Source organism: Haplochromis burtoni, unplaced genomic scaffold (genome assembly GCF_018398535.1).
Source record: "Haplochromis burtoni strain Fernald_Lab_line unplaced genomic scaffold, NCSU_Asbu1 Contig_245, whole genome shotgun sequence".
In the NCBI taxonomy this organism is placed as follows: Eukaryota; Metazoa; Chordata; class Actinopteri; order Cichliformes; family Cichlidae; genus Haplochromis; species Haplochromis burtoni.
Genome location: NW_024582606.1, coordinates 355,595 through 380,241, shown reverse-complemented (window position 1 = coordinate 380,241; position 24,647 = coordinate 355,595). Strand labels below are relative to the sequence as shown.

Genomic DNA, 24,647 nt, shown 5'->3' with positions numbered 1-24,647 from the left:
AACTGGGGAAAAGAAAGCCCATGCATCTGAAAGAACCCCATTTCCAACTACTGCCAGACTAACCTGTGGTGAAGTTACCTGACCCTAATACCTAAAAAGCCTCAATGCCGACTATCCATTGAGAATTCCCTCAGATGAATGCCAATTTGAGTATCGTGTGTTTTTTCCCATTTTAATGACAGTTTTCCGGGGTTTTTCTATCTGTAACAGCATTAATTTGCACTTCTGCAATACAATCAACTAAACTGGTAGTTACAACAACCCATATTTCAGCAAACTACAAAAAATTAGAGTAAAAAAAGCCACAGCCACCAGAACGCTACATTTCCTCTGCAGTATCCCAGGCTTTCTGGAGGTTGTGCGGTTGTGATTCCATCCAAGTATCATAAAGAGCCTCTAAGTATCGCCAAGACGTTTCCAGTTCAAACGCAGCGTCGGCTTCGGGCCAGGGCGTGACCTGCAGCTGAACTGGCCTCCGCTCGGCCACAGGGAGGAGGGCAACAGCCGCTCCAAACACATCACCGCACCCCCTTCTCCCTCCCACCACCCCGATAAATAACCTAACACAGCAAACAGAGGCCCATCAGTCAGCCCACACATAGCTAACACCGCGACGGGGACAGAGATCGATGGGGAGATACAGACAAATAAAGAAAGACAAAAGGAAGGCGAGAAAAGAGGGCACAGCGACGAAGAGATGTGGGGGTACACTGTGAGGGCATCTAACACTACAGAGTAGTTAAATATCACACAGGAGCCTGAGCCAAGCAGCGTCGAAGGCCAAGTACTGTAAGACTGTGAAAGCCAGGCTATTTTGCCGAGCTGTGACATTTGTTTCTTATTGTCTAAGTGGCAGCTGAAAGCATCTCCCTGCGAGGGCCCCTCGGCTTTGCTCTGGCCCGCTTTGACAGGGAGGTAACCATATTAGGACGTGTATGGTAAAGTAAACAATAACATAGTTGCAATGAGATGGAAATTTTTCAGCTAATGGTGTTTGTCATTCCTGTTTTCAGTGCACTGAACAGGCCTATGTTTTTTCTAGCTGGCCAAAGAGACTTTGTTTATGAAAACAAGGCAGGAGCCAAGGCTAAAACCACAGTATTAAAAAAAAGAGTGAGGGGGGAAGACTGTAAATAAATGTTACTTTAAAAAATGTCTCTACCTTTTTCATTTGATTACATAAATAAACCCACATTTGGTTAGAAATAGCTTTTCAGTTTTTCTCTCCCTTTCAGGCCATGTTCACACAATAGCGGCTAAGTCTGAAAACACCTCTCTGCTTCTCCCCGCAGCAGCTGGTAACATCAATATTTCAGCTGTCTATCGCTATATATACAGTATTACATTTTTATTCTATATATAACATATAGCATGACCATTACCTACACTGGGCTTGCATGAACCCATGCAAACAGGAAGCAGAGCAGCTTTCTTTTCAGTTGCCAATCAGCAAAAGGTACAGTGTCTCGTAGTGTCTCGAGGTGTCACTGATGAAAAGTCTCCACTCGTACTACACGTACACAACAAGCCTTAACCCAAGGTATTTCCAATATTTTCATCTTGGAATTAGTCAAGCTGTCCGAGATCCTGCGTCTGCATGTAGACGAAAGGCCAAAGTGCACAGGGACTGCAACGGTGAACATGTGGACGATTCCAACAAGAAACAATAAGCTCATGAAACTGTTTCAATATACTACTGTGGTTACATTCACTGACATAGAAATAATATCATAAAGGAAAATAAGATGCAGATGTCTGAACACAAATTCACAGCAGAGGTCAAATAAAACTAACAGCTTGAAACTAAAAGCAGTCCTAACAACATTGCAACAGAATCAGATCAGACCTACGCCAATGATCCCATCCATTCAAAGGGACCAAGTCACAGGAAGTAAATCTAAATCTGAATTCTTAAAATCAACTTTAAATTATATGAACACTACAGGCCAATACCAAATATCTTGACAATACTGACCTTTAAAGGGCCAAAAGCAGAATAGTTCACAATGGAGGAAGCTATCAAAGCTCATTAACTGTGTCACATTATTCACTTTAATAAATCCTACTCTGCTCTACAAAAGAGACAGGGCTGCAGATGGTTATGAAAAGGAAGCTGATGGTAGAAGTGTGCCTTTGAAACAAACAGTGTACATTTAGCATTCTTTTTAACTAGCTTGTTGACTAAAATTTATCATCCCTTTAATAAAACCCAGTCAGCGTGGTAAAAAACAGTAAACAGCAAACACAAGTGTCTAGTGTGCTAGCACATTCTGCAGTATTTACCAACTATTTTGCTGAAGAGCCTTGATGGTATTGCACCAGCAACCAAGAACCTACATTTGCATGCCCTGAGAAAACGCATTGGCACTTTCAGGTGAGACCAAGTGTCTCAGTTTCAAAATGTTAGCTCATGAGAATAACTCTTAATTGCTAATTTTAGCAGGTACTTTCTACAGCCATGTTTTAGTTGCCATTCAGTCAGTACTAAGGCTGAGTAAATCACTAGTGTGGACAAATTTTGTACTTGAGCTCCAGCTTTAATTATGACTCAGTAGTCAAAAGTTTTTGACACTCTCCAGAAAATCAAATAAGCTAATGAGTGGGAACAGTATATGGTGTGAAATGGAGACCCGTGCCAAACTCTGGATTGAATAAAAACAGGGAGATATTATTAAATGTGTCTGGGTTCAAAGGCCCAATTTGTTGTTAATTTCAACATCCATTATGAGCTATTTAAAAACAAATGTAGCCCTCACTCTGCTTTATGTTTCACTGGTCACTTGCTCTTCTCCTTGTCCACTCCCTCGCTATCTTTTCGGGGTTAAGATATAACCGCATGTTTGTGTGTGTGTGTAGGGAAAAACAAAGACTCTGATATTTTCCAGCCCTTTGAATAACTACTGCTGAGTCATTGGTCAGCTATTCAAAAAAAGGGCTTTACCTCGGCCTGAAGTTATTAAAGGAAAGTCTTAGTCCAGGTTCACATGAGTATTACTTTAGGCACCAAGTACATACAGTCAACTATAGGAAGCAGAAGCAGACATGCAACTCCTCCACTTCTGTGCTCTCCACATGTTGACTTTCTTTGTTTGGTTTTTACCCGCCTCTCTTCAGCTCTCGCTCCATCTCAGCCTCCTTCCTAATCTCACACCAAAAATGCAAGCTGTTTATTTGCGTAGGTCTGAAACCATTCCATTAAGTAGCCCCACCAGGTGCTTTATCCCTAAAAGGGATTTGTTTTTCTAAAATAAACGGAGAAAGCAAAGGACTGCCAAAGTGATATCTACCATGACATGAAGTGAGCGCAACAAAGTCAAACTATCTAAATAAGAGGCACTGAGGCTTCAAGGAACTTTATGGAATTTTCATACATAGCCACAAACATTCATGTAGTGAAAACAAACAGGAATCTGTAGAATGTGTGCAATATATAAATGTACTGCTGTGCTTTAGGTGGTGAGGGTGTATGTACATAAGATATTCCATCCGTCTCAGCACCACTGCTTTGCTGTAAAGGCAGTCTGACAGATGCTTCCCTAGGTTACCACAAAAAACCCTGTGTAGTCATTTTGCTCAGAAGACAACAAATCAATCCCATTTATTAGCTCTATTTCATCTTTTCTGAAGCTGAGACACAAGGCCAAGACTGAGAAAGAGAGCTCTGGCACTTTTCCTCTCACTTTTGTGATTTTCTTTTCATCTCGCTATAAGACAACTCATCTGCAGATGGAATTTGCTTACTTCTGTCACCTCAGTCAATCTCACACGAGGGCTCTGTCACGTTAGCCGTCTGCACCTGGTAGCCGACTGACATTATCAAAGCTGCTCACTCTCCGAGGCAGACCAGAGAGTACACATCCATCAATATGTTCCAGACCAAGAGAAGACATGGCTGTCTGATGCTGATAGAAAAATAGATTGAAACTTGTCAAATGTGCTTTTCTACAAAAAAAGATATTTTAAGTAGCTTCAAGATCGCACATCTGTGATGACATTATAAGTAGGATTCCACCTACCTCACAACTACAGATAATTCCTATTCAGAGAGTTGCACGGAAAGAATCTCGCCCCATTGTGTAACATACGGTACTGAACATAAGGCGCGAATTTAACTGTGCAACCTGTTTAGTCAGACAATACGAAGGCAGACGATCTGCCAGAGTGTGTACCGATAGCAGCTGATGCACCCATGGGAGCAGAGCATCAGATAGGGAACGCAGACAGTGGCCAGGTGAGGGTGTTTAGAATGCTTTGACACATCCTGCGATCTCAATCAACAGGAAAAGGCAGAGGCATACGGTCGCTGTATGTCTCTGCGCTGGTCTGTATTGTGACGCCTTTGTAGTGACGATAATTTTTCATTTTCACGCTGCCTTGCATCTATTCTGCCTGTCACTGTTTTTAGCCGCAGCAGATAAGCTCAGAGAGTAGATTACGGTACTTACAGTGCATGAAAAACACAGCAACAAAACTGCAAATGACAGAAGCGTTTTACTTTCTTGCTAGAAATCTCCCCCATGTGGCACTTTCGCTACAGCGAGTTGTTTATTATGTTCCAAGCTAGGCATAAGCGATTAAAGGAGCTCTTAAGAATCAAAGTGTTATAAATGCATGGAAACACAGCCGGCTGTAAATGCCACAGAATTAGAAGCTTACCGAGCCTAATACTAATACATGGCAATTTTCAGCTTGATGCTGATATAAAGAAATTACTTTTTTAAAGTAAGCAATAAATGCAGTCAAGGGAACGATTACAGAGGCCCTATTTTCATCCCGGCATAAATCTCAACACGACCTTTCTGCGGGTCCAACTCATGAATCCACTTGTTTATTCTTAACGCTTCCATAAAAAGTAGATTAAACAAAGCAACTTCAACAGCTAAATGAAAGCAATATAAGCATTCACAGCAAAGCAAGAATTACAAGACGTGCCTCTTTGCACATTGTGTTCTTCTCTCCCTTACATGGATTCATGAAATTCAAATGACATCCAACATGAGAGGATAAGACTTTGAAAGACCTCAAAACAGGGGAACATGTTTTGGGCATCTGAGGATTGTCTTTTTTTTTATTGGGTTGGAAAGCTGGATGTCATCAGGTCTGAATAAATTGGCCAAAAAGGAGGCACACATCAGAAGCAGCCCTATCACACAGATATGCCCGTATGATGATAAATATTCCAGATATCCAAATCAAAACTTTTGTCAGTAGCCTGCACCTCAAGTATATGTCATACTCTAAAGTGCATGCTTTTAAAATAAATATTTTTAAAAGTGCGTTCGGTCCAAATGGAGAGAAAAATGAGCACCATACATGCTTTTTACACACTCGTCCTCTTTGACTCGATTGCACTTTAAAAGAGCTTTAAACACCAAGACATATTAATCCCATAAGCTGCCACGGGGATTTCTGCATTAGTGATGCAATCAAAATCACATTGGAAGCTTGTGTCAACAATTAAGCTGATCTTGCCACATTAACATTAATTACACAACCATTTGGAAGATTTCAGTGCTGATCTTACATCTGGAGCAGGCAGCTGAGGGCTCTGGTGGAGTGGACCTGAGTATGCGGAGAATGCACTCCAGATAAACTCTCAACATGAGTCCTCTGCTTCTATTTTTTTCCCAAGGCTGAATCTTGTAAACGTGGTAGTGACTGAATCCCAAAAAAGAAGACCAAAGGCTTACTGTTACATTGTTACATTGCAGAGAAGAGAGAGTCCTACAGTGCAACTGTAACAACACTTAGATATTTGTTTTCAGAATGCACGGAGAAGCTGCAGCTGTTAATATTTAAGACAGGATTTGTCTACAGGCAGGTGTTTTTTATTAGCAATCCAATATGACATTTTTAACATGCCACTTGAAGAAATATATTCAAAGAAAAACACTTGCAAAGTCTCTCTAGGTTCAAGAGTACAAAGAGTACAATCTCTTTTTTTTTACTGATCACACAACTATTCATTTTAATATTTATCAAATCAACTAAACAAAACCAAACAAACATGAGTTACATTACTCAGAATAGCTTTGTTGCCATTTAAAAAGCTACCTACAATGAAAGCACTGCTACCCATGTCCAACGTATCCACTCACAAGTCACAGCATGTTTTTGGGGGGGAGCTAGTGAGTGAGAGACAGAAAAGAAATAATACAAAGAGAGATGAAAGAAAATATGGCAAAGAGAGGGAGATGAGGTGAGCTTTAAGTTGTACGAGACAGAAAACAGACGCACTCCTCCTCTGAAGCCCTGAGCTCCTGAAGTGTTATCACCCCCCACCCCCCGCATGCAAAGCACTTCTCCAAAGTCCTACTAAGCCTCACTCGATCGCTCCATCCAGAAGTTCACATCCAGGGGGCCTCAGACTCTCTCAGACAGAGACACGGGTGTGAGAAGCAAACCTGAGATACGGGGGGTGATATGCCAACCATAGCAGCTGTGTGTGTACTCCAACTCCCTTGTCTTGTTTGGTAAACACAGCATTACCTTATTTTAGCTAAAACCTTCCTAAAAATCTAGTTACTGTCCATACGCCCCTGCGTCCAATTAGTCCTTCAACACTAAAAACCTTTTTAAAATCAAACCACTAACTTTCTTAACTAGCCACGGTTCTAGTTTCTGATCAGCAGCTTCTCTAAACACTAACAGAGTGCACCTGTCAAGTCCCCGGCCCACCCTCTTGGCCCTACATGTACACACAAAAATACAGTACACAAACAAGAAAACCACCCTGCATTGAGTTACTTATTAAGCCCTTTCAATAGAGCATTCGCACACACATGCTGGGTCTGGAGTCTGGTAAATGATTGTGTGTTTACCTTCCACGAGGACTTGCTTATTTAAAGCAATCTTCAGTTCCAGCGGTGGTGAAACAGCCTCCTCGCCCTGCAGACACAAAACGGGAGAATTATTTAGAATTCTGAAATAATTACCGCTGCAATGTTCGTCATCAGCACCCTCGAGCCAAATTACAAAAAAAAAGAGACACGAGGTACACAGGTGTAAACTACAAGCAGCCGGCAACGAGCCAGCGGCTTCCACCAGTTGCTATCGATTGGAATTGATAACCGGCGCAACCAGTCTTATATGTTCTGAGAAACCATCAGAAAGAAATCAATTCTCTACATTCCTGTGCTGTTTGCCTCCCCTTGTTTGTATGAAGCTGTACAAGCAGTCAGTGTACCTTCCTCAGCTGCTAGGAACGTAAAAGCAACCATTTCAGCTCAGAGCGGGGCAGGAGGCACCTTTCCTTTATCTTCCTGTAGCCTACTATTGTCACCGTCCGACACATCCTCGCATTTCCATCTGCCTGTTAACTACAACTACACCCACTGATGATAACAAGTGAACAATGGGGCTGTCTGTGAGTGAATGGTTTATTTGCAAGACAAAAACTTTTCATATTACTGACAGAGGATGCCCTTCTTGGCACCCCCTGCTGGTGAACACACCTCATCTATACCTGCTCTGCCCTCGCTCTACTCCCCTGGGTGGACCTGATCTGAATTCACGGCTTTCCTAAGTGAGCACTCAACCCAGGCGAAGAAAGATGAAAAAAGAAAGAAGGAAACAAAATCTTATTTTTATGGTAAACTGAGAAGTGACTGTGGACCAATATCTCAGGTGAATTTGAATAAAAGCATTAAAGCATATCCAAATATGAAAAAAAGGCTCCAACTCCCTCTCCCGCTGTTCTTTTCTGCCGTTTACATTTGGCAGTCAAAAATGTGGCCGGGCATTTGTGAAAGTGTATATCTAAAGCATGCCGAACGCAGATAAAAACAACCCGGACCAACGTGCCCAGTTTCAGCGTTAATTATGAGTTAAACGCCCTTGTTGAAAACACGAGTCAACATGCAGCTCGCTCTGAACTCTACCGAGGGTTGAACAATCATTGAAAATGGACCATTCCCACACAACTACCCTATTATTGTGATTCATTACACTTCAATTAACATATCATCAATGGAATCGTAAATCAATGGTGAGTGGTGACAAATGACAGATATTTTCAGTTTCAAACTACTAAACATCATTAATTCCCATCACCTGAAAGAGCCCCGGGAGCTAAATGAGTTTACCCAATGCATAACATCCATTTAGATAAATGTTCCATCATTTTAATGATGGAAAATTTGTACTGGAGAGAAAAGGCAACAACGGGATCCTGATAGCAGCTGTACGCCTTTTCTCCTTGTAATATAAAGCCCATCTTGTAATACCTAAACAGATAATTGTCTCCATTTCAAACAGCACAGGGTTGTAATATTGCCATTTAGAACAGTGGGGGTGCACAGATCGTAGGGTGAGGATAAACAAGCACATGCTGCTTAGCCCGGTTGGGAAAAGGGAACCCATCACACACTCCCACATTGAGATTTTAGGGAATAGAACAACTCCTGGTTGAGATAATTACCCACCAAGGTGGGTTATGTGCATGCTCAGTAAGAGGCCAAATCTAAGAAAATGAATCTAAATGCAACAATTTTAAAAGACAAAGGAAACTAAGAAGCATTTTCTAAGGTTCTCATGCAAAGTCTTGGCTGGCTGTTGCAGATCTGCCGTGCCATTTGGTTAAAAACAAAAAAAAAACCAACACAACGGCACATAGGACAACAAAGTACTTTTGACATGGAAATCTCACAGTGCAGTGACACGTAAAACTGATACTAACTGCACAGAGTTACACCAGTGATACAAACAAAACAGCACTTTGTTCCACCTAAACCTTTCAGCCAAACTCATGCAACAAACAACATCTTGGTGAGCACAGAATTCCAACAATCTGCTGGATACAAACTCAATAGAAAAATACCTGTTTGTCAGTTATAGCCTGCAGTTAGCCATTAATCTTGGACTTTCCCAAGGGGGGCATGTTCCAGGCTTGTAGTAGCACAGCTACTAAAAAAACGCATGTTCTGTCATAATTAGTTGCTCTGTGTATTTTCTCCATATTATCTTTCCAGTACAGTCACTCGGATTGTGTTTTCTTTACCTGGGTGGGTTGCTGGATTGATGACAACTCCTGGAAAGAGGTATAAAGCAAAACAAGACTTGATGTCTTGCTGATTTCTGTCAAAAATGACTCACATATCTCAGCAGCGATTGCTTAAAAGTAAAAGATAATGAGCAGGAAGCTTTGACTTTCATTAATTATATACACTTAATTGAAATATGTATTCCACTATGTTTTCATTGAAGAGGTAGTGGAATACTGATAGTGTTACTTCTGTTACTGGATGCCACTTGAAGTAGCCTGAGAAATTTTAAAAACTGGCTACTAGTATGTACAAAGACTACAATGTAAGATATACATAATGAAATGATACAAAAATGAACATTACATTTTTAAGTTAATTATGCAGGAAATTTTTATTTGTGCCGCTACGAGACCTTTTTATTAGCCCGATAGCTTTCAGGTGATCCATAAAAATGTTTCCATTTTGTATGCAAATACCACAGGGCTTCATTGTAGTCATGGTGGGAAAAACATGCAAACACCTTATTTTCAGAGGAAATGGAACAATCAGAAGGGTTTTTTGCTATGGTAATGAACGGCTGTGGTTACATGTGAGTGTGAACAAAGACTCATTTTATTCTGTCCACAAACCTGTGAAGTGGACTTTCCTATTTTTTGAAGGGGTCACGGCTTCACAATATGCTCTCTAGTCACAGGTATGTTATCAGTGCCTTTGGCTTTGTTGTAAGATTGCATGTTCAAAATATGAATTAATACCCCTCCACTGAAACGCACCCAATCCCAACAAAAGGCCTGCATTCACTGTGGACAGCTCTTCAGCTCCTCTAATGGACAGGCTCTCCTCTCTCTTCACACCGTGCAGACAAAAAGATGAGGGCCCATGAATATTTACCACTAAGTAAAGTTATTCCATTAATTACTCTAAGCACGCTTAATACTATATCTGTGGCTACTTCTGTGGCGGCTTGTTAATGAACCTTCACATATCATTACCATATTAATTAATGCTCAACTCAATGGTTGTCAATAGGAGGCTGCCAGAGTTGTCTCGTGGTTCTTTACAGCCCATCCTGCATGTTTGGTCCACTTAGCATCAGCATCTGAATAATTCTACAGCATCTATTTATCATGCCAGGCTATAATAGTCTGTTTGAATCTAAAAGAAAAAAAGTTGAGATACTGGTTTAACGTAGCTAAAAGCATTGTGTAAATAAAATAGGGTGTAGAAGAGTTGTAGTTGTGTAGAGTCACTGATATGCAGGGTCACTGGTATTTGTTTTTAGGGTGTGTGCAGGAGATTTTCCTAGTCACTGTCTGTGCAATGAAACACAGGAAAATCTAAAGCATGACTCACTTCTCAACAAACGCAGCTGCTTACTGTATGATCTGATCTGCCAAAAGGGCTGACTGCACAGTATTTTCCCCCTCTTTTCTTCTGGGCTTTTATTAAGAAGGACTGATTAAATGAAAACCATGGCTAAGTCTCATAAAGTCTAAAAAGTCAGCATTTTAAAAAAGTGGAGAAAAATGCATTGTTGTGTTTTTTCTTTTTAATGTGATTGGCAGGATCAGGGCGTTATATTGTAACACCCACACAGACTGTAAACAACAGCACTTTCTGACACGCAAACAGACTCAAAACCCACCAATTAAACCCAACTTCAATCCAGCCAGCCCTTATTCTGGGTGCTTATTTTCAGATTCTCTTTTTCTAAGCTTAAAAGGCAACAGTGCAGTCTGGTGAATGTCAGGCCTGTCTGATCCCCCAGATTCTTTGGACCTGCCCTCACGTTTTGCTGAGCTAAGAACAAAGTACACAGAGCGCAGCTTTTCTCCATGGAGTGCTTTGCTGTCTTAATATTAACGAAGTGGACCCAAAACAAGCAAGGACAAACATTTCTTTACACTATTCAAATGTGCCCACTGAATATAAAATGTCTCATCGACCACTGAATGCATGCCGCTGATTACTGATCCATCAGAGAATCGCACTTTGTTTATTATTCTGTCAGCAGAGAAGTCACAGCCAGTGCAGTTCAGCATCCACGGTCAAGAAAGGTTTCACACTTAACATGCAAAATCAGATCAGGCCGGTCGAAATGTTTAACCCCGCTCCTGTATGTACAGCAATGTACAGCACAGCACACACGGCCCGAACATTATGCAATCCCATTTTTACAACAAACCCCTTTCCACCCTGTCAAGCAGGAGGACTGTCAATTCTACCCAGCCATATCAAGTTACCACTCTCGCCCAGGTCCCAGCTCCTCTCCAACCACAGATCCTGTGCGCTATTAATATCAATAAGCTGCAGATTCCATTTCCCCAGACAAAGACAAAGGGAGAACAAGATGCGATGAGTGAGGGGAGGAACTAATACCCTTACGCATCGTGGGGTTAGTAGTCACTCTCACCTCCAACCCTGCTGCACTGAACAAAAGGAACATTTTGCACATGTAAAGCCGGACAATGTCAACTTTAACTAATAGGTCATATATTTTCCAATCATTTGTGGCTGTTTTTAACTGGGACAGCACAACACACACACCTCAGTACTGCTGCAGCTAACGTTCCTTGAGGTTTCCTTGAGTCTTTGTTTGTTTGTTTGTTTGTTTGTTTTGCACGTCTATCTTAAAGAATTTAGATTTAATTCTGTTTGCCAGAGCATGAGCAGAAATGAACAAATTAACAAAATGATTCATTGCTTGTTTTATCTCTTTAGAAAAGTCTCTAAACACTCGAATACTTCACTGAATTCACCCTTTTGCAATCTGTACGGCAATTATTATACATGTTGCAGTAGCATTGTACTATGACCAATAGAGAAAGGCATTGCCATCTACACCCTATACATAAAATCTGTCAATCACTTACAGAACACACCTACAAAGACGCTCGTACAGACTCGCAGTCATGGAGCACTGTGCCATAAAAGGAATGACGAGGAGGAGAAAACAGTGTAAAGATAATATAATCTTCACAGACTTACCTTCCAACAGTTAAACAGACTTTCATCATGTTTACAAAACTGTATATTCATTCATATTTCCTCCAAGCACTGAGTGTTTGAAATCCACTTCTGAAGAAGAGGAGAAAGCTGGCGGTGAAAGTAGTCTAAGTAGTAATGAGGTAGTCAAGTGAGTTTGCATGTGTGTATAAGAGAGAGTGAAAGAGAGAGAGAGAGAACTAGCCTGGCCAGACTGAAGAGCTGAGAGGTACTAAAGGTATGTGGTCAAAACACAACAAAAGTCGGCGCCGTGCTCTAAATTAAACATGCAGGAAGAGGCCCGTTTGCATAAACACAAACACTCAGCAAATGAAGAACTAGCACGGAGCAGACGCCTGCTGGGAGCCCTACCTGTCCTAGCCTCTTTTAATTAGACAGAGCATACAGAACAAATTAACATCAGCGTGGTCAAAAAACCAGAACAGGAAAAACAAAAAAGAAAAAAAAAAACTTCCTCATGCCTCTGATGACACGAACAGAGGATTTCCCAACAGTTACACAGAAGGCACTTGACTTTCTCTACACTTTGTCAAACACCATACATGAGCATTTTACTTTTACATACACACAGCTAATTACTTCATCAATAGGCACTCTGCAAGGCTGAGGATAAAATTCTGACTAAATAAAATGTACCAGTCTAAAAATGTCACCAGAGCATGAAGTCTTCAACATGAAACTACTTAATTACAACCTAAAATACTAATTAAATTTTTAAATATCAAATTTAATTAATGTAAGTAGGTCATTTTTTGGTGTGGGCTTTTATTAAATGATGTCCTCGATTAAAATGAAAGTACACCTTGTGATCTTCTTGTTCTTCCTTACATATGCTTCTCTTCTTCCCACCCCCTGGTGGAAAACCTGAATTTTAGCAGGGAGGAAAAAGTGATTTTTACGAACATCCATCGTCCAATGCCTTTCTTCCTAAAGACACTCTGCTGTTCCCACTCTCCTCTCTACACCCCTGATCCCTCCCCCACACCTTCTTATTTGCTTCATCTGATTCTTGGGCCAGGAATGCAGAAGTTTGTGCTGTAAGTGGGAAGCTCCTGAAAAAAGCGAGAGAAAAGAAAATCCTATCTTAGTAAAAACAAAACAAAAAGAATGGAAGCGGAGCCCCTCCAGAAAGTCTAGAGAGAAGCATCAGATGCTGAGTGACACATACTGATGTGGCCAGTCAAAGATGCAATTTTCATGTGAAACCCTCTCAAATGGATCAGGGGAAAAGGAGGGGCTAGGGGTGAGGTGACACAAGTTGACAGGAGAGGAGCGAGAGAGAGAAATTGAGGGGTGAGAGAGGGTAGGATAGAGGGAAAAAGAGCAGAAATGAGACCTCGGGAAAATAAACAGGGTGTTGGGTTTCAAAGGCAAGGGGGACACAGGCATTCCATTGTTCAAGCCAATTATCAGTAGAAAATAATAACAACAGATGGATCCAGAGCGGCCAACTTGTGCCGGAGCACCGTAGCGCTGGAGAACAGATGATGAAATGTGAGAGTGCTGTTGGAGGGGCAAGAGGGACAGGAGGGGTGGGGAGGTGCTGCTGCCCTACACACACACACACACACACATAAAGTGACACACATAGCTCCTCACACCAGATGTGAACTTCTACAAGGACAGCATAATATGTGCTCTCTGGCCACCATTTGTACCGTACAATAGTTTAGTCAACAGCACCACGTGTTCAAAAGGGGCATCTGAAGTCAGATGACACATATGGCCCCCGTGTTGCCATGTGATAAATTCAAATCTGTGCATTCCTTTGGTGCTCAACAAAGTGGGGTCATTTGTTGGTGAACACATGCTTGTTGCTGTAACAACACTAAAACATGTAATACACAGAATGAACATGCATTTTATTTATTTATTTTTATTTCACTCTGATGACCTCCTGTGATGTTGTCATTTGATGTTTTACAGCATATTTTATGTTCACAGGAAGAACAGAAAGCTTCACTAGTGCAGCGGAGGCAGACCTCATTGACTCTGGCTTCATTCACAGATCCCTCATATCATCCATGGACTGACAGGCAGCGGAGGGGGCTTGCAACCTTAAAACAAAACCAATTCTCTGTGTGCCCTGTCAAGGGTGGGAGATGTCTGCAGATAGCAGTACAAAAGATCTGCCCTTCCTTTCCACAAGAAAAGAGAAGTTTTCATTTCATTAACTCCAGACTAAAGCGTAATTATCTCCCTACAGACCTTAATCACCAACAGAAGGATAATAGAACAAAAAGCAGTTTCTTCTTCAGTCATTAAAGGTTTTTTTTTTTTAATGTTGTTGTTCTTTTTTTCTTTCCTCCGCACTTTAGACGAGTCCATCAAACAATGCAAAAGATTAATGGGGGCTGGATTAAAGTCTCATTTTCAAAAACTGTTAGTTAAGGAGGTTAAAAGATTTTGGCCGATTTGCTTGAACGCGTCATCTTTGGCTCCTTTTTATCAGGCGGTTTGACCTGTTGACCAGCAGGGGCTTTGGGTTGGCTCTGAAAGGATCACGATGTTGGATCAATAAGCGATTCGATTAAAAGTGGTAGAAAAAAAGCAAATATAATCAGTCTGAACACCAAAACACCTCTTTACAATTGTATATAATCTAAATGACTAGCATTGCTTGAAGCTGCTTGTGATATTATACCGTGAATGAAAAATCCCAGGAGGATTGTACAGACGGATTTCTGCAGCAGGAAGAAAAAAAGAATGGAAAACTTTGCCTAGATTTAATTAGCTCATGAGAAATAATTGCCATTAGCAAATCCCGTCAAATGGGGTTGAGGCATTTTGCTGTAAAAAAAAAAAAAAAAAAAAAAAAAGTCATATTTTTGGATGATGAGGAGACAAAGGGTTTTCAAACAGGAACTGGCGGGCCATCAGCCGTTTAGTGCACTGACACTGGGGTCGAGTTAATTAGACTATTGTCATTTTAATCAGGACAGCACGGCGGCCATCACTTCCTGAAAGAGCCAGTGGACTTTAAACAGCTGAGGGATTTTTGTGTACGTGTGTGCATGCGTGTGAATGTATGCGCATGCACTGCATGTGTGTTGGGCCTGAGGTGTCATCCGGCTATGGGTTATGGGGTATGGTCTGGTTCCCTCACATGCTTAGAACATTAATGAGCTGGAGACACACCACGGAAACAAAGGACCCTGAAGGATCACCAGGGGAAACTACTCGCCTCTACTCTACTCATGTCTCAGTTCATTTGAAAATAATTTAAATATCAAATATTTGAAATAATTTGCTTCTCCCTGGCTATCAGATTTTGAATAGGGAGTCTTTCATGTCTTCGTTATTATGTTCTTCACTAGCATTAGCATTTAAAACATAATTAATGTAACCATATTTTCGAGGTGCTTACCATTATGTTAGAATAATGGTTTATTTTTGTCTGATTTCCATATTTTATAAATACAATGGGATGATCGTAATAACAAACCCAAAGAATGGCAAATGATAGATCAAATCTTTGCTGAATATCATTAATCTAAAGAGAGTTTTAATCAAAACTGACAAAAGACTAGATTTAACCTGCTCAAGGCTTGCATGATGAAACTCACTTTGTGCCACTCCTTGTGAAAAACAGATAAAGAATGGTCGGTCGTATTTAGCCACCAGGCTTCGGAGCAAAAGTTGGGGGTGGAGCAGAATAACTCGAGCTGTCAGTGGAGCGCTGCCAATCAGTGGAGGTGATAAGGGGACCAGCTTAATGTTAACAACAAAACATCTTTGTGACTTTTCCCCTGGCCATAGTTCAGGTCATCTGTGGACAAGGTCACAAAGGTAACCTGGAGACAAATGCTGGTGAACTTCCCCCCGTGACACCGCCGCCAGCCCCGGGGGCAGGGCTGGCCAATGACATTAGCCAAGCTTCTGAGTACAAAGTAGACTCCTGCAATATTTCACATTCACCAACCTCAAGGGAAGCTGCATTAAAAGAGGCTGGAGCGGCCCTGGCACATTTGACTCTGTGTCACCACTACTATGTCTGTTTATGATTATATTAATGGTTCTGTAAGTTCATCGTTTTTAACATTAGTCATTAATATTTCACAGGGAGTTAATATTAATCTGATCAGAAATTATCTTCCTTCAATAATTCAAAATTCACATTAATAATTCAATAAAAAGAATGTTCTGCATAGTTGGGAGGGGAAAAATGAAGATATTCAATAACTAGAAAAGTCGCAATACAGCCCCAACTTGGCTACAGCGTAGTAGCAGAATGTAAAAAGCCACGAGCAGCTTTAATGCAATGCAGCTTGTTAGTAGGAACTAAGGTAACCTTGGTCAACTTAATAAGAGTTGTAATCCAGATTAAATAGACTGACTAACCCGGGACCAGAGGTTGCTGTATCCACTTGTGTACATTCAGAGATAAAGAAGAAACGCAGACAGTGAAGTCTCTGTGCCATTAGAAGCGCTGCACCATCCAAGTTCTTCAATAAGAGATTTGCAGGGATTAGACTGTGAAATAAAGACCTAATCTTTATTTGACAGGGAAGCCAATCTCTGGCTCACTGGTCAACCCCCTTGTGGCAGGCGCCTCTTTCACAACTCACTTTCACTGTTACACACCTCAGGCTTATTTAAAACCACATTTAGGCTGCACACTCTAGCCTGTATGAGGTCTCAATGTAATTATCATACGAAAAAGACAAAAAAAAAGAGATGAACTGTGAGCAGAGCCACAGAGGCAGAAAGACTTATTCCACAAACGACATCCAGTGTCTTACCTGCATGTGAGTGCATTGTGAGAGCAGGTTCCTTTGGTAATTTTCCTTTTTCAGCTGGCCTAAGCTGTGCCTGATTAAAAATCTAACCAATTTCCATGTGCAGTTCAATGACAGATGGAAAGAGATATTTCATGGAGATGTATAGTCGAGACTGATAAACTATTAATCACACTGCCGGACAATGACACCAGCTAAATTTAAACGCAAAGTGAAAAGGCGTCAAGTAACAGCCTCCCTTATTCCTTAAATTATTCATTACAGGGAGCTGTTATTGGACAGCAAATAGAATTAAAGCTCACAGATTCTACTTAATTACAGTACGTGTTGATGGTGGCTACAGATGTCACAGTTTGGACTGGCAATCCTTCACTAAGTTTAACCCTGTCAGACAGTGACCACGGTCGACTCCTGTCCTGCTGTCTTCTTTTCACCATGCCTCTGTATCTGTATCTGTGTGCTGTATATTTCTAATATAAGAGAAATATGTTAATAACATATCTAAAATTATCTCAAGTGAAATCTATTCCTCACGGCCCTTTTCTTCCAAACCAGTGTGCTGCATATTTGCAAATCTGTTGTTTGATATGCACAGATTTGAAACTTAATAACAAAATTTTATTACAAGAACAAAAAGCAGAAAAAAATGGTTGGGGGGGGGGTATTTATAAATGTTGTGGTCCTATAGTCTGTCCTGCAGGGCAGCACTGACTCTGCCTTTCACATCTTTGCAGTACTGTCAACGGCACATGCAGCAGAGGCGCATCACAGCTGAGCAGACAGTGGTGCAGAGTGAAGAAGTGTCCTCATGGTAAAGCATCAGTTAACAGTCAACAACCTCATTATCAGGGTATCTACAGCTATAAGCAAGTTAAATTTCAGACTTCGTACGACCTTCTTATCAACACTGTACACTGACCTTGTTTTTTTTATCTGTGGATGATGTTTTTTATATTTGAAATGTATTTTTGTGAAACTAAGCCACTGTTCCTGTGGTCAAACGACTGCTTCATTTGTCTGTAGCTATGTGATATCTGATCCTGCCACCTAGCAAGTCACAGGTGCTACAATAAATAAATACATTCATTTCCTTAAACAAGCGTTTTCTTCAGTAACAAATACAGCAGTTTATTTGTAACTGTAAATGAATGATTAAGAACAAGGAAATAAATAAATCTGACACAGTTCTCAAGAGCTAAAGGTTTCTACCTTTACAGAAGCACTTCTCCTGTGTTTGGGCAAGGCGACTGGACAAATATATTGGCTGTCAGTGAGTGGTTGACCTCGCTTACTGGCCTGCCCCTATGTGAATTCAATTTGGGAAATGATTAACTTGCAAACCAAGACAGTACAGATAATTTTAACATTTTCCCCAACCTTACCAGGTGCAATAGCTTTTCAATAATGGCCAAATTCTGAACATCTTGAATGAACTTCACTTGAAAATGAGACGCTGCAACTGGGAATACATTTTACAAAAATGGAAAGTATAGAAAAAACATGTATCAACATGACCTCCATCAAACAAGAATAAATGGTAGTTTCAGCTAACGTCTGATTTACATTGTTTTAAAAAATATCCGTCTACATCCCAAAAGGTTGATTCTGTTCATCTGGATGTAACGTTTTCGGTGGGAGAAACGTTTCGTCACTCGTCCAAGTGACTTCTTCAGTCTCAGCTGACTGCAGGTTTCCCCAACCTTACAAACAGTGCCTGAAACTAGCACCACAGACTGAACAATGGGGAACTGTGAGGTCACAGCCCATTGTTGTGAGTGACGAAACGTTTCTCCCACTGAAAACGTTACGTCCAGATGAACAGAATCAACCTTTTGGGATTTACTTACCTGGATGACTGAGCATGCATCAAGACAGAGCCATCTACAAATTAGCAAAGGTTCAGTGTGTGATGGAAGTTGTAGTTTCCCTAAAACAGTAAAGACTTAAAGATATACAAAATAACCATTAACTGTTAAATTAAGCTACCATAAAAATTCACACAGTAATCAAATGTCATTTTCCTATTACTGGCACACAAAGGCTTTGTTTGTGTGCTCCATATCCGCTCAGTGTTTCTCCCTCACTATCTTTCTCCCTCTCTCTTCCTTGTATTACCCCCAGCTTACAGCAGCAAACAGAGTTGTATGCAAATACTAAAAGCCATAATGCATTATATTGTTTGGTGTTAACATTTGAATATTTAAATGGCACGTTTTAGATCTAGATATTCCCATTTCAATTTCCATATACTGTACATGCTGCATGCAGACAGTTAAGTTTGACCACATGGCAGCCTGAATATTTTTTCAGTTTATTTGCATCTTTTCCGCACAATATTGGTTTGACATGCCATCATTTTCATTATTATGTTCTTGCTGCATATATACTTGTTAATAATGCAAGTTACCAATGTTTATTAAATGTCTCCAGTATGTGGCCAGTGTCACAGCCACAGAGCTAGATGTTTGAATCACCCACGTACATGCCACTTAACCAAATTGGCAAAGCTGATAAGCTGTATTTACATAGCAGTGTTGCTGAGCGTGATTGCTATCAGTAAAACTTCCCCCCACGCTTTAATGGAAAGTTGGGCTATAACTTAGTGTGGGTTACAGCTGCCCTCGGGAAAATAGCTCAATTACACTCATGGATATAAACACTCATGTGGTTGTCAAAGTGGTAAACAGATGTGGGGTGACAGTCTGTTGTATGTGCTCAGTCAAGCAGCTGTTGCCGCACCTTCATTCATGCACTTGTTCTGATGACGGATTCCTGTTTCTCTTCCCATGGCTCAAAGTGAAGCCGTGTTGTTTGCTTATGGGGCAGTGGCAAAAGGCAGATTATATGATAGAATATTATTAGTGTGCTGCCTGTGTGAAGCTGCACTTTTACTGCTGCTGTCAAACTGTCGGTTTGCACGGAGTGGACATGCATCTCCATAAAGACCTTTCTGTTATTAGGCAGGGCAGAACCAAACCCGCACCATCTTTCCAAACAGAGAAGACAGCATAAGAGCATTCCGAATGATGTCATATGATGTTATTTTGCCTTGGCGCACTGTGCGTTTGTGCTCACACAGTGTATTGAAAAGGACATCCCCTTTGGCTGTTGTCTCATTGGGAGCCTACCTGTCACACGGCTGATATGACGCTCTTTGAATGCAATGTGTACATGTGATCAGAGCTGCAGTGAGCACCCCAGATGACAAAGTGACTAGGAGTGTCAAAGCAGCCTACAAACAGTCCTGTCCTCTTCTAGACAGGAAGCTGGGAGCAGCAGAGGCGCTGCCTTGTCTCATCTGCCAGCAGTGCTCGCTGCCTCCCCGCCTCATCACAGCATCCATGTCTGATGGTGTGCACAACTCCATGCTGGACGGCTGTTTTGATTTCAGCCTGTGTGACACATCTGTTGCTTGTCACGTTGTGTTGTGCCTGTCTTGTGAGCGCGACCGGGGCAAATCTGCTTCTCATCTCTCTGTTCGTGTTTACAAACAGGGCTGGCGTTTACAAACAGGCCAGCATGGTATGTGCTGTGCAGAAGGTCAGAATGCCTTATGAGACACTAGGTGCACCTGTGCAGCTGCTACTACAAGCCATCAATCCTCATAACCTGCTGTAAATGTGTAGGTTGTAGAATGTGAGTGCTCTGTATAAAAAGATGCATTACCTACTAATAAAACCTGTATGAAATGTTAAGTAAAAGCCCCAAGTAATTGCGGCGCTGATTGTATATAATACACAGTGAAAGGAAAAAAGTTATGGATCTTGGTCACTTTCTCATCCTTTAAGAATTTCCAATCATTGTACACTACCTACTGAAAATCAATTACTTCCCTCCCACGTCTAATTGAAAAAATTTGCTGTAAATCAAAGCTGCATCAAGGGAGCATTCTTCACAGTCCGCTCTTTATGGGCTTTCAAAGTACTCTGCATGAGCGCCTCACAAAACTACCAAAATCAAGGATATTCTACGCAAGACTTCCACTGTCAGCTTAAATACATGAGCGATGACTATGGCTAATTGGATCCATCCAATCCATCCATCTATGAAGCACAGATGCTTTATCAGCGAAAATCAAATGACATTGTTTCAATCAGCAAGGCGGGCACAGCACTAAAGAACCAGAAAGGTATTTATTAATGAGATGCTACAGCAGCTTAGGAGGGGTGCATTCACAATTGTTTCATTTCTATGTCCTTGTCTTTCCAATTAATAATCCAAAGTGCTTTATAATTACTAGCTTAGGATTCATTTCCATGTTAAGTGCTGCTGTGACCATAAATTGCAGTGGAAACAGTTCTGATAGCAATGTGTGTTCACTGAATTTAAAACTGTGTTTTTTTTTCCGATTATTGTCGAACAAATTAATCGAAAAAGACAAAAATGAATAGAAATGACTAAATTCAAAACTACACTAAAAATAACAGTAAATTCAGCTTTTGTCTACACGAACCATCTGCTTGAGTATCAAACCCTTGCCTGCTATGTAAATGCAATCCCTCTTAAGAGGGTGGGGAAAAATTTGAGATGGCTCATTTACATTGCCAAATGACACAACACTCATACTTTCCATTTACTATCAAACTGTTTTGCAGACACACTAACCTGGAAATGATCAGCCAGAGTACTTCCTCACCACCAAGTCAATGTAACATCACTGCTGTAAAACAAACTGAAATCACACTCAACGGCACACGGCGTGATCGAACACCGTGACTGCCATTTCGACTGGCCTCGTCAGACCACGAGACAACACGTAGCAGCGCTGGCACGGCAGGGAGGCACAACGCTGCTACGGAGCGCTAATATATTCAAAGAGGGATCATTTACTTAAGGCTTGCATCCAAGGATCAGCCTGGCCTTCATTAGCCTCAATCTGACACGGATGTGAACAACATGTTGCCTTGCCACACGAACACTGCCCCTCCTCCCTCTGAACCCCAAACACTTGAATCCCTTTCCTTCTCTGAGACCTTCACAGCAAATTCCTCTGGAAATATCACAGGTTGTTAGCATTCCAGAGAGAATTTTACATGGGTGTACACTCAGGCTTTAATTAGAGACTCTATTTGATCATTCAGCAGCTGGGCTTTATTAAAAATATGGGTTCACCTCGTCTTACAGTCACCCCCGGCTCAGTGTGAAAGAGCTCACAGAGGCAGAAGAGTCTACGAGAGGAGAAAATGAATATTCATTGCTCGATACATAGAGTGTCTGTATGGGAAATCTACACCCCGCGAGGCAGTGTTTACACTTGGTTTACAACAACACTGAATATCAGTCATGTCACAATCACCACTGTGAGCAAAGTTCATCTCTATCTTTTTTTAATGTGAACACCTGACTAATAAGATCTCCATTAATAGTCTGTTTCCGAGCCACATGTTGTTTACTGAAAAGCTTCAACCGTAAATGTCAGCACAGAACCCGAGCTACATCGACCTGAAAGAACCAAAGAGATGTAAACTATATCTGACCAAGGTCGACAGGGACTATAAAACAAACACCGGGTTTAAGGTGAAGTCTTCCCTGCGTGAAGGTTAGCCATGTTTTGTGTTTACACTACACTGCAGGCTTTGAAATTGTTTTGCAGTGTGGAGTCTGCCCAGGGTCATTGTTTGTTTTTGACGTGTTTATACACCACACAAGGAGTAATGACTTCTAGGATAGTCTGGGGATGCAGACATGAGCCAGCACACTATCTGCAATTTTCTTTACTTTTCAGGTTCACAGTTAACTCTGAACACTAGCACGACTCACTGACCTGGCCCCTTGCACGCATTTAAGCATTCAAACTCATGTCAACATGCAACTGCATCAGGAAAAGAGGAAATCGGTTACTATGCAAAACCTTTCTTATCATCCTCTGGCATTCAAACTCACAACTATTACCATATAATGCCCTTCTTTGAGAAGACATTAGGAAGAATGCACCAAAAGCTGGTGCACGAGTCGTGTTTCTTAACCAAATGCTGGTGTCTACTGATGTTTCTGTGAGGTACTTACTTTAATCTATGGCTCCACAGGATGTCACCACTGGAGTGTCCTGGCTGGATCGGCAAGCAGTCAGCAGAAGGGGAGGAGAGAAGAAGAGAGGAGGTAGTAAAGGAAAGTTAAGGGGTGGGGGTGGCAGAATGGAAAAAAGAAGAGAAACAGTGGAAATTATTTCAAACGTGAAGGTGACAAAAGCAAGAACATACTTATTTTTCCACAATCAGCTTTTTCAATAATAACCATGCTGTCACAACACGCAACCACATGCACCTCTCAGTTAAGTGTGAGTTCAAAACTGAAAGGTCACAAAAAAGGTCACTTTCAAATTAATATTCATGTCAGGCAGATAATAGGTTTGAACAGGCTTCTCAGTGGCCCGTTTACATATCAGTGGATCTAGATTTAGTCTCTCAAACAAGAACTCCCTTGATTAAACAAATAATGACAAATTCCAACAACTGTAACTGAGTCCAAATTAATTTGAACATTGCTCTAATTGCATTTAAGCACTCCTCCTCCCTAACCTAAGATCAACCGCGTTTTAATTACTGCCTTCTGAAGAATGAATCCCCGCAGTGGCGGTGGAAAAATAAAAATAGAGCATGTTTTACAGAACACTAAAATGTAAATGTTTTTGTTCAGTATAAATAAAGCTCCACTGCACTGACTTCTCACAACACTCGTGCTTTCTGAAATAGCTTGTTCGCCCTTTTCAAATTGCCACACATTAGCACTCAGCCTCTTACAGCCGTGCTCTGTCATTCAGCTCTACTGCCCCATGCCCCTTCGCCTTAACTCTTTCCCTCCGTTTGCAAACACGCAGGGAAGAGACGGCGAAATGTGTTTCCTGAATGGGAGGAGAGGTGGAAAAAGCCCATCCTGCCCCAAGAATCACCGCCGCCCCGCCAGAGCTGCCGCCACTGGCCTTTCTGCAAAGGCAGCAAAAGTTCCCCAAGAGGGGAGCGTCTGCCAACTCAAACAGGGCTCATTCTCCTCTCTCTGGGCCGTCAGCCGCCCATGTGGGCCTGCGCTGGGCTTCCTGAGGGCTCAATGCAGCTGGAGGACTTTGAATAAAGGTAACGCCAATGTCACAGCTACTGTAAACTTGCGAGGCTGCTCCTGTCAGCAGGACATTCCCAATCAAAGCAGAAACAACCCCACCTAAAACACAACACATTGTTTTTTTCCACTGGCCCCAAGTCCAAACTTCCCACGAATCACAAAGACAGCACACAGGCGAGAGGGCAACCACGGTTCCCTGATCTTGCCAAACAAAATGCCAAGAGACCAGGAATGACATTCAGCTCTGGGGTTTAAAAATACGAGCAATTTGAAAATGATTAGTCTTATTTTCTTGTTGAGCGCCTGACACAGGAGAGGAAACCAGAACAATCAACCCAACTGCCTTTTTTTCTGCTGAATTTAGAAACACTAATTAGTTTTGCTCTCGTAAAGCCAACCTGAAAACGACCAATTAGAAAGTGAAAATGAGACATGCAGAGAAACAAGAGCTTGTCATTTGCACTGTTTAAGTCCCATATGCACAACTTTACTGTGATGACTTTCACACAAGCTCGAGATGATTGGCATGCCACCTACTAAATTTGATGTCGCATACACACACACACCAGTCAAACAGCCTTTTGCCTAGTTGGATGAAACTATTACAGATCTGTACGACCACATCAAATTCGAGCTAGGCAGCCTGGGCATGCAGATGTCTGAAGCACCAGGCTGGGAGAGGATACAGCCCACCAGGCTGACCACAGCACCAGCTGGTTACAGCTACAGACGTACCAGAGCCAAACTGCTCCCCCTTACAGGTGCCTCTTCTCTGAGTTTCCTCTTTCAGGGGTACTGGAATAATACATCTGTATGTACTCTTTCACTGTAACAACTGAGGCAGGTATCTTTAAGTACTTCT

General features: G+C 41.5%; 1 protein-coding gene across 17 annotated transcripts in view; it reads right to left on the bottom strand.

Moving 5' to 3' along the window:
- foxp1b (forkhead box P1b) overlaps positions 1–24,647 on the bottom strand; it is a 145,707-nt gene that overhangs the window by 90,371 nt on the left and 30,689 nt on the right. For 10 of the 17 annotated variants that reach the window (XM_014340590.2, XM_042227142.1, XM_005943851.3 and 7 more), the window contains 2 exons: positions 22,736–22,779; positions 6,822–6,888 (listed from right to left, as the gene is read on the bottom strand). The gene's annotated coding sequence lies outside the window, so the exon portion shown is untranslated. The other 7 variants (XM_042227146.1, XM_014340592.2, XM_042227145.1 and 4 more) reach the window with 3 other exon arrangements.